Source organism: Thunnus thynnus, chromosome 2 (assembly GCF_963924715.1).
Source record: "Thunnus thynnus chromosome 2, fThuThy2.1, whole genome shotgun sequence".
NCBI lineage: Eukaryota > Metazoa > Chordata > Actinopteri > Scombriformes > Scombridae > Thunnus > Thunnus thynnus.
Genome location: NC_089518.1, coordinates 12,641,542 through 12,652,159, shown reverse-complemented (window position 1 = coordinate 12,652,159; position 10,618 = coordinate 12,641,542). Strand labels below are relative to the sequence as shown.

Below are 10,618 nucleotides of genomic sequence, written 5' to 3'. Positions count from 1 at the left end.
GTAGCGCAGTTGTACTCATCTGGTTAAATGAATGCATGGAAGTGTAATCAACTGCACCTTTGAATGTTAATGTTAAAGACAGGAGACACTGCAAAACAGCTTTGATATGCATGATGTGATAGAGAGCTCCTCCTGACGGCTCATTCTTATGCTCTGAACGCAAGGCCTTGTTTATTAAAATGTGCTGAGGATTCAAAATCAGCCTATTGTTATTACATAAAGCTTTTACTGTAATATATCCCTCAGTGCAGAGCCATGAAGTCAAAACGTTGTGATATGCATACAGGCAACCAGTCCCGTCAAGTCTATTTCTATCCTATTGTCTGTTTCATTCCTTCTATTTTACTGCTGAAGGTGTAGACCAGTCAGCCAACCACAGGAGCTGTCAAACTGCCAGTCGTTATGAAAGCAATTCACAGCAATCAAATGTCAAGCTACCACTTTGGTGGCAGAGAGGGAGAAGAAAACAAAAGAGAAAAGAAAAGGTAATCACAATGCTGAGGAATACAATATATAAAAAAAGTTTTACACATTGTGTCAAGAAAAAAACGTTTATAGCTTTTGTCTTGTACAACTAAAAGTGAACAACATCTAAGCTCAGGTAAGAAAAATGATGACTCTGTAAGTGACACCCCAGGAATATTTTCAGGTGATGCCTGTGCATCAGATAACATCATGACACAGCTTGAAAACTAGCTAGTTCCCAAAATATTTAGTTTTGCAATGGGCTTCAAGTGTGCAAACAATGTCAGTTTTGCTTTCAGGTTGTACAACTCACAGTGATGTGTGTTACTGTCTGTCTCTGTGCTTTTTTTGTTACCACTAGATTGTCCCATACATAGTGGCTTCAAAGTTTTATGTGATTGCATTTTTTTTTAATAATAAATAAAAAAATAATAAAAACACTGAGTGTAACAGACTCCTAAAGAATATTACTGAAGCATTTGGATTAATCTAAAGGATAGGATTTAGATTTTTTTCAGGTCTTTCTTAATATATGATACACACATTCCACAGAGCTGAAACAATTAGCTGAAACTATGACATGATTGGTCAGAATTCATCTACAACCATTTTGATTCTAAAATGTGAAGGTTTGCCACTTTTTGTTGGCGTATATGATCTTATCTTTGGGTTTAGAACTGTTGTTCAGATAAAACAAGCATTTTGAAGACATCACCCAGGGCTTTGGGGAGTTGTGATGAACACATTTCACAATTTTCTCACAGTTTGAAGAAAACAATGTAACAATGTAAACAATGTAATCTGTGTTTTTTTTATATGAACAGAAATGATTATAAAACAGTGTTGTTTGCAATAGACAGTTAATATAAAAATACTGATTAGAGCTGCTTTAAGCAAACATACCTGAATACGCATTAGTGAAGTCATAAAGACAATGCTTAAAATAACTGCCAATAATAATCGTTATTTTTTACTTCCACTTTTTAGAGGTCTGACTTATGCGGCTTTGTGCTTGATGTGTTTTTATGCTCAGTCGTGTGAATGTCTGTGAGAGATAAACAGGTAATTCTAGACATTTTGTTAAATATATAAATGTGTGTTAATTAATAAAGGATTGGACACGCATAAATAATCCTATTTTTCCCAGAGCAGCTCACACATTTGCATCACTGGCTGAGACTAATAAAAGGCGTCTTGCTGAGATACCCATGTCTCACTTCATTCAGCTGCCTCCAATGTGGAGTCTTCAGCGGGAAGTGAGTCATTCCCCCTTGCTCCTGTGTCGGCAGTGAAGAGATGAGCCACATGACCCCAGTGCATGATTAATTAGTGATCATTATCCCATCTCCGCTCCCCTCAGTGGTTGCTGTGCTTTTGTCCTCTCCCTTATTAGCATAGCTAGCTGCACTACAAGCCGGCTTTTGACATGACTAACATGGGAATGTGTGTGTCACAGAGGTCTGGCATAATCTGATGGCATGCATTGGTGTCATTCTATTGTTTCTTTCTTCTTCATGAGATGAAATAGGGAAGGAAGGAAAGAAGGAAGGAAGGATGGAAAGAAGGAAGGAAATTACCTTTATTGTGGGTGACAACAAGGGTGTGATTAGAAGGGCATGAGCACCAGTGTTATTGTGCTGTGCCTGAGTTAAAAAGTAGGTCATTCATGCGAAGAACACAACTAAATCAAGTTTTAAATAAACATTCACTCATCAAAAGCACACACCATGTCACTTCTCGTAGACTGGTAGTGCACAGTACCTGAGGTTGGCTTGGACAACTAAATCAAGTTTTAAATAAACATTCATTCATCAAAAGCACACACCATGTCACTTCTCATGGACAGGTAGTGTACAGTACCTGAGGTTGGCTTGGACAACTAAATCAAGTTTTAAATAAACATTCATTCATCAAAAGCACACACCATGTCACTTCTCATGGACTGGTAGTCACAAACAGGTAGAAGGTCTAAGTCACAGATTAAGGCATGAACAGGTAAGAGGACCAAGGTACAGGTGGCTGGAATGCACGAGTTCAACATAACAGCATTGATGAACCGGTGTTATAAATCAACTGGTTTTCCCGTTAACATGTTACCTTTGTTTGTAAATGTTGAGCGTTTCTCATGGCGACAGCAGATGTTCCAATCATGGAGAGGAAACGTTGCTGACCTTGCAAATGCCTGATCATGATATTATTAAATTATCATATCACTATAACCATCTGATTAATTCAGGTTATTGATGGTTTATGGATCTACGAAAAATGTTTAACCTCAGAGGTGCAACAAACTGGTCTTGTGTGGCTGTTATCATTGCAATAACAGTGGTCACAAGTTAATCTAGCCGAGGTATTTTAAAACCCAAAGATAATATACGGTTGTTTTTGCTTCAAAATAGGTTGTGTGTTTTGGTATATTGGTAGTTCTCAAAGCTGCATTGCTCAGTGGTGTAGCACAATGTACCGTAAGTTTTCCTTTGGATTTAACACCTGGTGTCGAAAACTGGGTGGGGAGTTTTTATTTTGAAGAAAAAGCATCAAAATATGGTTAAGAATATTTCTGATCCCACAGTTTCATTGAACTCCATAAACCATAAACTGCATTAATCAGATGGATAGTCTAGTCTATGAAATTATGAGTGATATAAAATCATACTACATGTGCAAAGTCAGCAACGTTTCCTCTCCGTGATGTAAACATCTGCTGTTGCCACGAGAAACTCCCAACGTTTAGAAATAAAGGTAACCAGTTAACAGGAAAACCAGTTGGTTTGTAACACCGGTAAGGAATGGATGGCAGAGAGCCAGTATATAAGCAACTGGGAGTGATGGGGTAATGAGCAGCAGGTGAAGACAATTGGAGAGTGGCAACAGGTGAGCAAGTGGGTGTGGGAACCAGGCAAGAAAGTCGGGGGGGCATCTATTGGACAGGTGGAGAGTGACAAAACCAAAGGGAAGAGACAAGTGGGTACATCTCACTTCTCTTATTTGATATTTCCTTGTTCCTTGATCCTCGGTTGAACTGGAAGTTGTTCCAGTCTGCCATCTTGAAGACCATCTCAAGTCTCTTATTCCTGCTCTGAGGAGTGAGGAGCGTGGAGGGATCTCTGGGGAGCCATGAGTGAGGATACATGAGAGCAGCCTTCACGGAAGTCTTACTTACTGGCTGACACATCCAATTATTGGATATCAGTTACTGTTTGGAGACTGCAGCTGATCGGATACATCACAACATCACTGCAGTTTTATATCGGAGGAAAGACAGATAACAGAGTAAACTCTCTAAAGATTTTTCTTTTCATGATCTTCTTTTAATGTTTTTTTTTATTATGAATAAAATTAAAGTAAGGGAGAGTTTGTCTGTCAGCAAGAAACACATTTTAAACACATTTATATTTTACATAATTTATCATCATTTTCATTCAGTCACATGTGAGTGAAAATCCTGAGCGTTGGGTCTGATATGAGTTACATAATTTCCTTTCCTAATTTTCCCCTGAAACATTTCGCCTAATAATAATTAATAATTTCCAGTGTTCAAAAGACACCCTAATCATATTCTGAGTTATCAAATAATGAATTCTCAATCAGAATATCAATAAATACAGATGCAAATAATGAATAAATAATATAAAGGCATACTGCCAGTAGAAATGTTTCCTGTGCCTCTGAGCAGGACACAGTTTAAATACAGAATGCAGGTTTTCATTCATGTGCAGGTTTTTGTTAAACAGGTAACAGACTACAGAGAAAACACTGCTGCTCTGGAAGTGATAACTGTGCACCTTTATTAGTATTATCACAGTGCACAGTGTGCAGATACAAACTCCATCAGAAGTCTGTCTGTTCTAGCTGTTAAAGACATTTGACTGCTGATCCAGCTGTGATCAGCTGCTGCCATCATCAGAAACAGACATCCCTTAATGTGACACTTCAGAGGAAAGGACGTCTCATTTCTCTAAAAACATATTTCCTTGTTTCTTTTTTCCTCGCATGGTTTCCTTGCATCTCTCAGAAAAGATGCAAGTAAGGGAAACGGAAATGGATGTAGTTAAGAGACTTGAGATGAACCCAGTGTGGGGCTGAAGGCAGGGACAGAGTCAGTATGGGCAAAGGAAACAAGGCTCATTGAAAAGATGAGCTGTGCCCAGTGACGTCAACACCCCATCGACAACTTGCCTTTACTGCACCAAACATGTTTTTTTTTTTTTTTTTTTTATTATTAAGAATTGGTGCTTATACTTGTCTGACTTCCATTTCTGTCTTTCATATTTCCTTACAGCATAGAGAATATATGCTTTCATAGCCTAGTGATGATGTTGTCAGAAATGATAAGCCTGTCTCCTGCTCAAAGCACTTCATGCATCTTTAACTCTGTAAACAAATAGCCCGACCAGTGCGGGTCGCATCATCTTGAGCCAAAAAGGGCTCTTTCTAGTTTTCTTAAAAGCTGTATACTCCCCCCCCCAATGTCCCTCACTGTGCTGTTTTGGAGTGCTCTGAGCCCAAGGAGGGATGCTTGTTAACAGCAGCAGTAAGCTCTAAGAGCTGACCCCTCTCTTAACACCTACTCCGACAGCCACACACCTTTTGATTACCTTTCATCTGGTGTGCTGAGGCCATCAGATACTCCAATTATATCTGCTAATGGAGCAGCCTCTTCTCTAACCTGGCCTCCCTTCTAGTTGGGTGGAAGGAATCAAAGGTGAGAGAAAAGCTGGATAAAAAAAAGCTTGATCATTAGGACTCAGGAGAGAATTACTTGTTTCTTTATGACTGGCAGTTTGGTTCCTGGCATGTCTAGGTCTAAGTTCATTCCCTAACATAAAGTGTGTGTTTGGAAGAGAAGACTGGCTGGCAGTGGGTTGTGTGGGGCTTACCTCTGGTCAGCAACACTGGTTAGCTCCAACCAAGAGCGCTCTTTGAGCCAGATGGTGTTAGTGCACGGCTCTTGTTCAAGTGATTGTTGGTGGTGGTTGGTCCAAAACAAAACAAAGCTAGAGGTAGTCGACTTTTAGTTCTCAAGGCCAAAGACAAAAGTTGCTCTTGTGCCAGGTCTGTCACTCTCACGGTTACTCATGTTTGTTCAGCGCCAAAATCACTTCTAGATGCTGCTAAAGAAAAAAACAGCAAATATTCAAACAAATCTGTATTGTTAGTGGCTTGAGTCATGCAGAGCCACAGATGAATTCCTAGGAGCTACTGCTTCCATTAATGGCTAAATCAACACTGAATTACATTGAGCAGAAATATCAGCAGTGCATCATTGCTTAGTTTGTGGCAACAAATTCAATATGCTTGAAAGTTTCGGAACACAGGTATGTTTTTGGGGCTTGAACATTACAAGGGACCAAAAGTTTTGATATCTCAGATTTTGATTCAGATTTTTTTTTTTTTTAAATTAGTCATTGTAAATTGCTAGAGTAGGCTTCCTGTTTAACCCACCTAAACTGGACTGCAGATTAAAGTTTACCCACAGGTTTTTGTTTCAAACATGATGTACTTAGCAGTATAAGTAGATTAGTGTTTGTAACTAATGTAAGTTAATATGGTACAATTTTGTGAGCTTTGATCCAAACGAGGAGATGGGGTGCACAAACTGATGTAGGCAAAGACAGAAAAAACCTTTTGAAACTTTACAATTTGATTTCAATTTTTTTTAATCAAAATTTTTGGTAAACTTTACACTAAAATGATTTTCACTTAAAGCGTCAATCAGGGGAATCGACTCACTTTACTCTTTAATACTGTTTAGAAGCTGTTTTTAGTAGATGATCAGTCACAGCACAGACGGTGGATAACTCAACTCAACATTTCAAGGCTTCAGCTGTAAATGTCCTTTGATAATGATAATCTAAATAAATACTTACATAAAAATATATTTCTACTACTAACCAGATCTCCTCAAGAATTTTACTTTGTCCCTTAAAAAGAAAAGGATGAACGCTTTATATGCCTTAAGAAGGTCACCACATGGTCACCACATGGTGTCATCATGGTGGACTTTGAGAATGAACATGAAGTGTGTAGCCACCACTGTGACTTTTTCTTCTTGGTTCTTCAATAAAACCCTTTGGGCCATAAAGTCTACAATGATTACACAGAGCTCAATTGATTCGTAAAGACGTTTTAATGACATGTCAACACATGAATTGCACCATTTGCTGCCACCGCTTTATAGCATCCTGGTGAAAGGTGAGTGAGCCTCCTCTGGATTATGTCAGTGGCTTTTTACCACGATACTGTATCAGCACTCGCACATATAATGAAACACAAACATCATCAAAGTCTTCCTTCCAGACCCAGCTCCTGCAGAGATTAGGTTGGGAGGTTAATGCAGGACAAAACCCCCCTACCAAGCAGAGACAGACCACCAAAGCAAACCAAAGAGTCCCAGACCCGGATACAGTAGGCTGCTCTGAACATCCTGAGGTCGCGGGATCTCTACATGGGGGTGGGAAACAGCACCCATACACACATACACACACACACACACTGATGATGGTTTTCCAGGATAATCCAGTGTGGTAATTGTCACAGACTGCTTTTTTGATGTATACATTTTGGCAACATACACTACATTTAACTATACATATTACTGTTATAAACATATAGTTGTAATTTGTAATTTTAACATTCTCACTTGGCCTCCAGGGGATTCACAAAATTGTACCACCTCTAAACATTTTTGGATAACTTCCAAAACATATAGTGGTTAAAGCCAAATTAAAATGAGGCTGCTTAACTGCCATTTTTGAAGATGGGAGGTTTTCTTACTGCAATGGTTTGTCTCCACAGCTGCAACCATACTCACGGAGGCCATGCTACCAAATAACTAACTCAACATGATATATAGACTACACTATACTGTATATAGCCAGCATTTGGTTATCTTATTTTAGCATAAAGACTTAGCATAAGCAACAATAGTAGCAATAGTAACACAGTTTGACTACCAGCATCTCTAAAGCTCACCAATTATCATGTTATATCTTGTTTGTTTAATTACGTTTGTTTAGTTAATCTTCGTCATCACTGTGAAGTTGCCAGGCCTTGCCCGTAACCCCCATAAAACCCTTCTGTTTTGTACAAATTAAACAAACAAGATATGACGTGTGCATTTGTGAACTTTAGAGGTACTAGTAGATGTAAATTGTTACCTTTGGACAGAGCCAGACTATTTCCTCCTATTTCCAGACTTAATGCTAATCTAAGCTAATCCGCTGCTGGTTGGAGCTTTCTATTTTATATATACATTCTATATATTTTATCATTTACCATACAGATATGAGAGTGGTATCAGTAGTCTCATCTAACTTATGGCAAGAAATTCAATAAATGTACAGTAATTCCCAAAGCAATTCCTTTAGAGGGAACACAATGTACTTTCACTTTGAGATATTTAAGTAAAACTGTTTTTGAACATAAAATATGAAGTTATGATTCCATTTAACTGTAGGCAATTACAAATGAATATTTGCAGTGTATTCTATATACACCACATTTCTATGGTATGTAGGCCTCCAATGTGTATTTTCAGCATTTCATATCTCTTGCGTCTGAATGAGTGACATGGAAAATGTATGATAAACCTTCATTTGCTCAAATGTGCACTCAAAAGCTGCAGTAGTTGCCTGTTTAAAACCTGGCTTGCAGAATCATAATTTAACCACAAAGTCCTAGTGGTTACTCTGACCCAGAACCATCATTACACATCAGTCTCTCTTTTCAATGTGACTATCCAGTGATGCAAAGAAAGCACAAAATTATTAACAGGACAAATCACACACTGTCCTCTCACCCAACTCCTTCAATTCTATTTACCAGTGAGTTTCCCAGCCCTTCATATGCTTGTGCAATATGACTTTGTGAGTTATCTACTCCAGCTATAAAACCCTGAGCATCAGCAGGCAACAGGATATCCTGCTGAGAAATGTGGCAGGGATAACAGCTGCCGCTGATTTCTTTGGGCTCACTTGTTCATGTCCGATGGCACTGAAGCTTTCAGAGCACTGTCACAGAGCAGAGTGGGGCCATTATACACTCTCTCCACCACTCCTATCTGATGGAGAAAAAAAAAAAGGTTGAGACCATCAGACCAGTGCTGAGAGCTGATGTACAGACTGACAAAAGTAAATCTATGTGTGTCTCAGCTCTCCTCTCCATGGGAAGTCTTTGACATCTCCAGCCAGCTGTGCTACAGGGGTGAGCTTCTTCCATCATGTTTATCGACTGGGAGCTCTCCTCTAATTGAAAAGAGCTGGAATGGAGACTTCACTTTGACTCCCTCGTCATGAATAACTCATCAACAGCTTTATGAATAACTAATCAATGATTCTGAGTCAAAGATCAGACACGGATCCTTACAGAACTTAGCTGGAAGAAGACATTTCAGACTTTCCCTCATTAGTGAATGAATTGTAAATATCACCTTACCATCTGTCCATGCAACAGGCCCCAACATTTATCTTTTGGTGTCACTTAAGGCATAGGTAACAACTGTCCTTCTTAAAATCCCAAACCACAGAAAGGCTTTGTGACTTAGAGGAGATGCATGGGATTGGAGCGTCCTTATGCTAAACACTGCTTTGTCATCATAAATGCTGGTGAGTGAGCAGATTATTTGCATGTGCAGAACAGTGCAAAGTAAACATACTGTCCAGTGATACCTCGTGTTTAGGAAAGTGGTCTTTCACACACACACAGGATGAATAGATTAGTATAACAATAGTTATGTAGAATATTTCCCTGGTGTGAACATGTGTCATAAATGTTAAGTTTACTGCCACAAAACAGGAGTGAAGATACCCCATAAATGCCTTCAAACTCTTCCTGTATAAATAAAAGAAAGCAGGTTTCACTCTTTGATAATCCTTTGAGCATTTATTAACACTTTACGGAAGGCTAATAATCCATTAATAGGGACAACGTTTGGTTGCCAGGTTGAGAAAATTCATTTGGCTTGTATATATCCTCCTCCAGCATAAAATTTGTCGTTGTAGCTAGCCATTTACCACCTGGCCTGTGTCTAAGGAACAAAACATAAAGAAATTTCTTAGATCCTTTACTATACATGTAGACATAAAGGTTGGATGTATTTTTGGACTGCCTTGAAGCTAGAGAAACAACATATTTTTACAAAATGTGTTCATTGAAAATGACCATAGTGACCAAAAAGATGAAAATGTGATCTATTAGTACATATATGTATTACATATTCATATAACCTGGCTGTCTGTTGAAGTCACACATGGTGCACTACTAGCTTCATGTAAGTGGGACAGTGGGTAGTAAAACCCAAGCTCTTCATTCAGAAGGGAAACCAGACCAGACATCCATGTATTACTGAATTAAATGGATAAAGCATTAATAAATGATTCACTAACAAGAAGTGAAGTATGCTAACATCAGCATACTACCATGCACAGAGTTACATGTTAACATGCTGATGTTTAGCATGTATAATGTTTACCAATGTTAGCATGTTAGCTAGTCTGTTTGGTAATTAACAGTAAACACAAAATACAGCTGAGGCTGATGGGATTGTCATTAATTTTGCAAGTATAGTCATAAACCAAAGTACTAGGCAAATTGAAATTTTGACCTGATGGTGGCACTAGATTAAAAGGCAGGGGATCATCAAAGTTTAGTCAAAGTTTATCATCTACAGACCTTTAATATCTGTAGCACATTTCACGGCAATCCATCCAATAGTTGTCAATATTTCCCTCATAACCATAACTGTCAATCACACGGTGCTAGATGAAAAGTCATGAGATCAATCCCATTATAAAGTATGCCTTATGTTGAAAATGTGATCACAGCCTGATAACTAATAGAGCAGAGATAGGTGCTGGTGTGCAGTACAGTCTGAGCTTGTATGGTGGCCTGGAGAGGCTTAAAACAGACAATGAGCCATTATCCTTATCAAATTACTGCTGTCATGTGAAAACTCTCCTGTGAGGTTTTTCAATCATTAATATGATTTTGCACAGCCCTTATGATGGGCAATTCAGATTTCATGACCTTAGAGGCTTTGGCCAGACATCCATTAAAAACTCAGACGACAATTTTAAAATTGTTCTGCTGTCCCGAAAAGTGGACTTATTAGAGACACAAGGCTTTGTTTAATACCAGCAGTAGAGCTGGAGCA

At 38.6% G+C, this 10,618-nt stretch overlaps 1 long non-coding RNA gene across 1 annotated transcript; it reads right to left on the bottom strand.

The window, feature by feature from the left end:
- Window positions 1-6,645: 6,645 nt before the first annotated feature.
- On the bottom strand, window positions 6,646-10,278 carry LOC137172042 (uncharacterized). Its single transcript, XR_010924868.1, has 3 exons — window positions 10,138-10,278; window positions 8,442-8,527; window positions 6,646-6,909 (listed from the first exon to the last, which is right to left on the bottom strand). It is a non-coding gene; the product is annotated as an uncharacterized lncRNA (long non-coding RNA).
- Window positions 10,279-10,618: the final 340 nt, after the last annotated feature.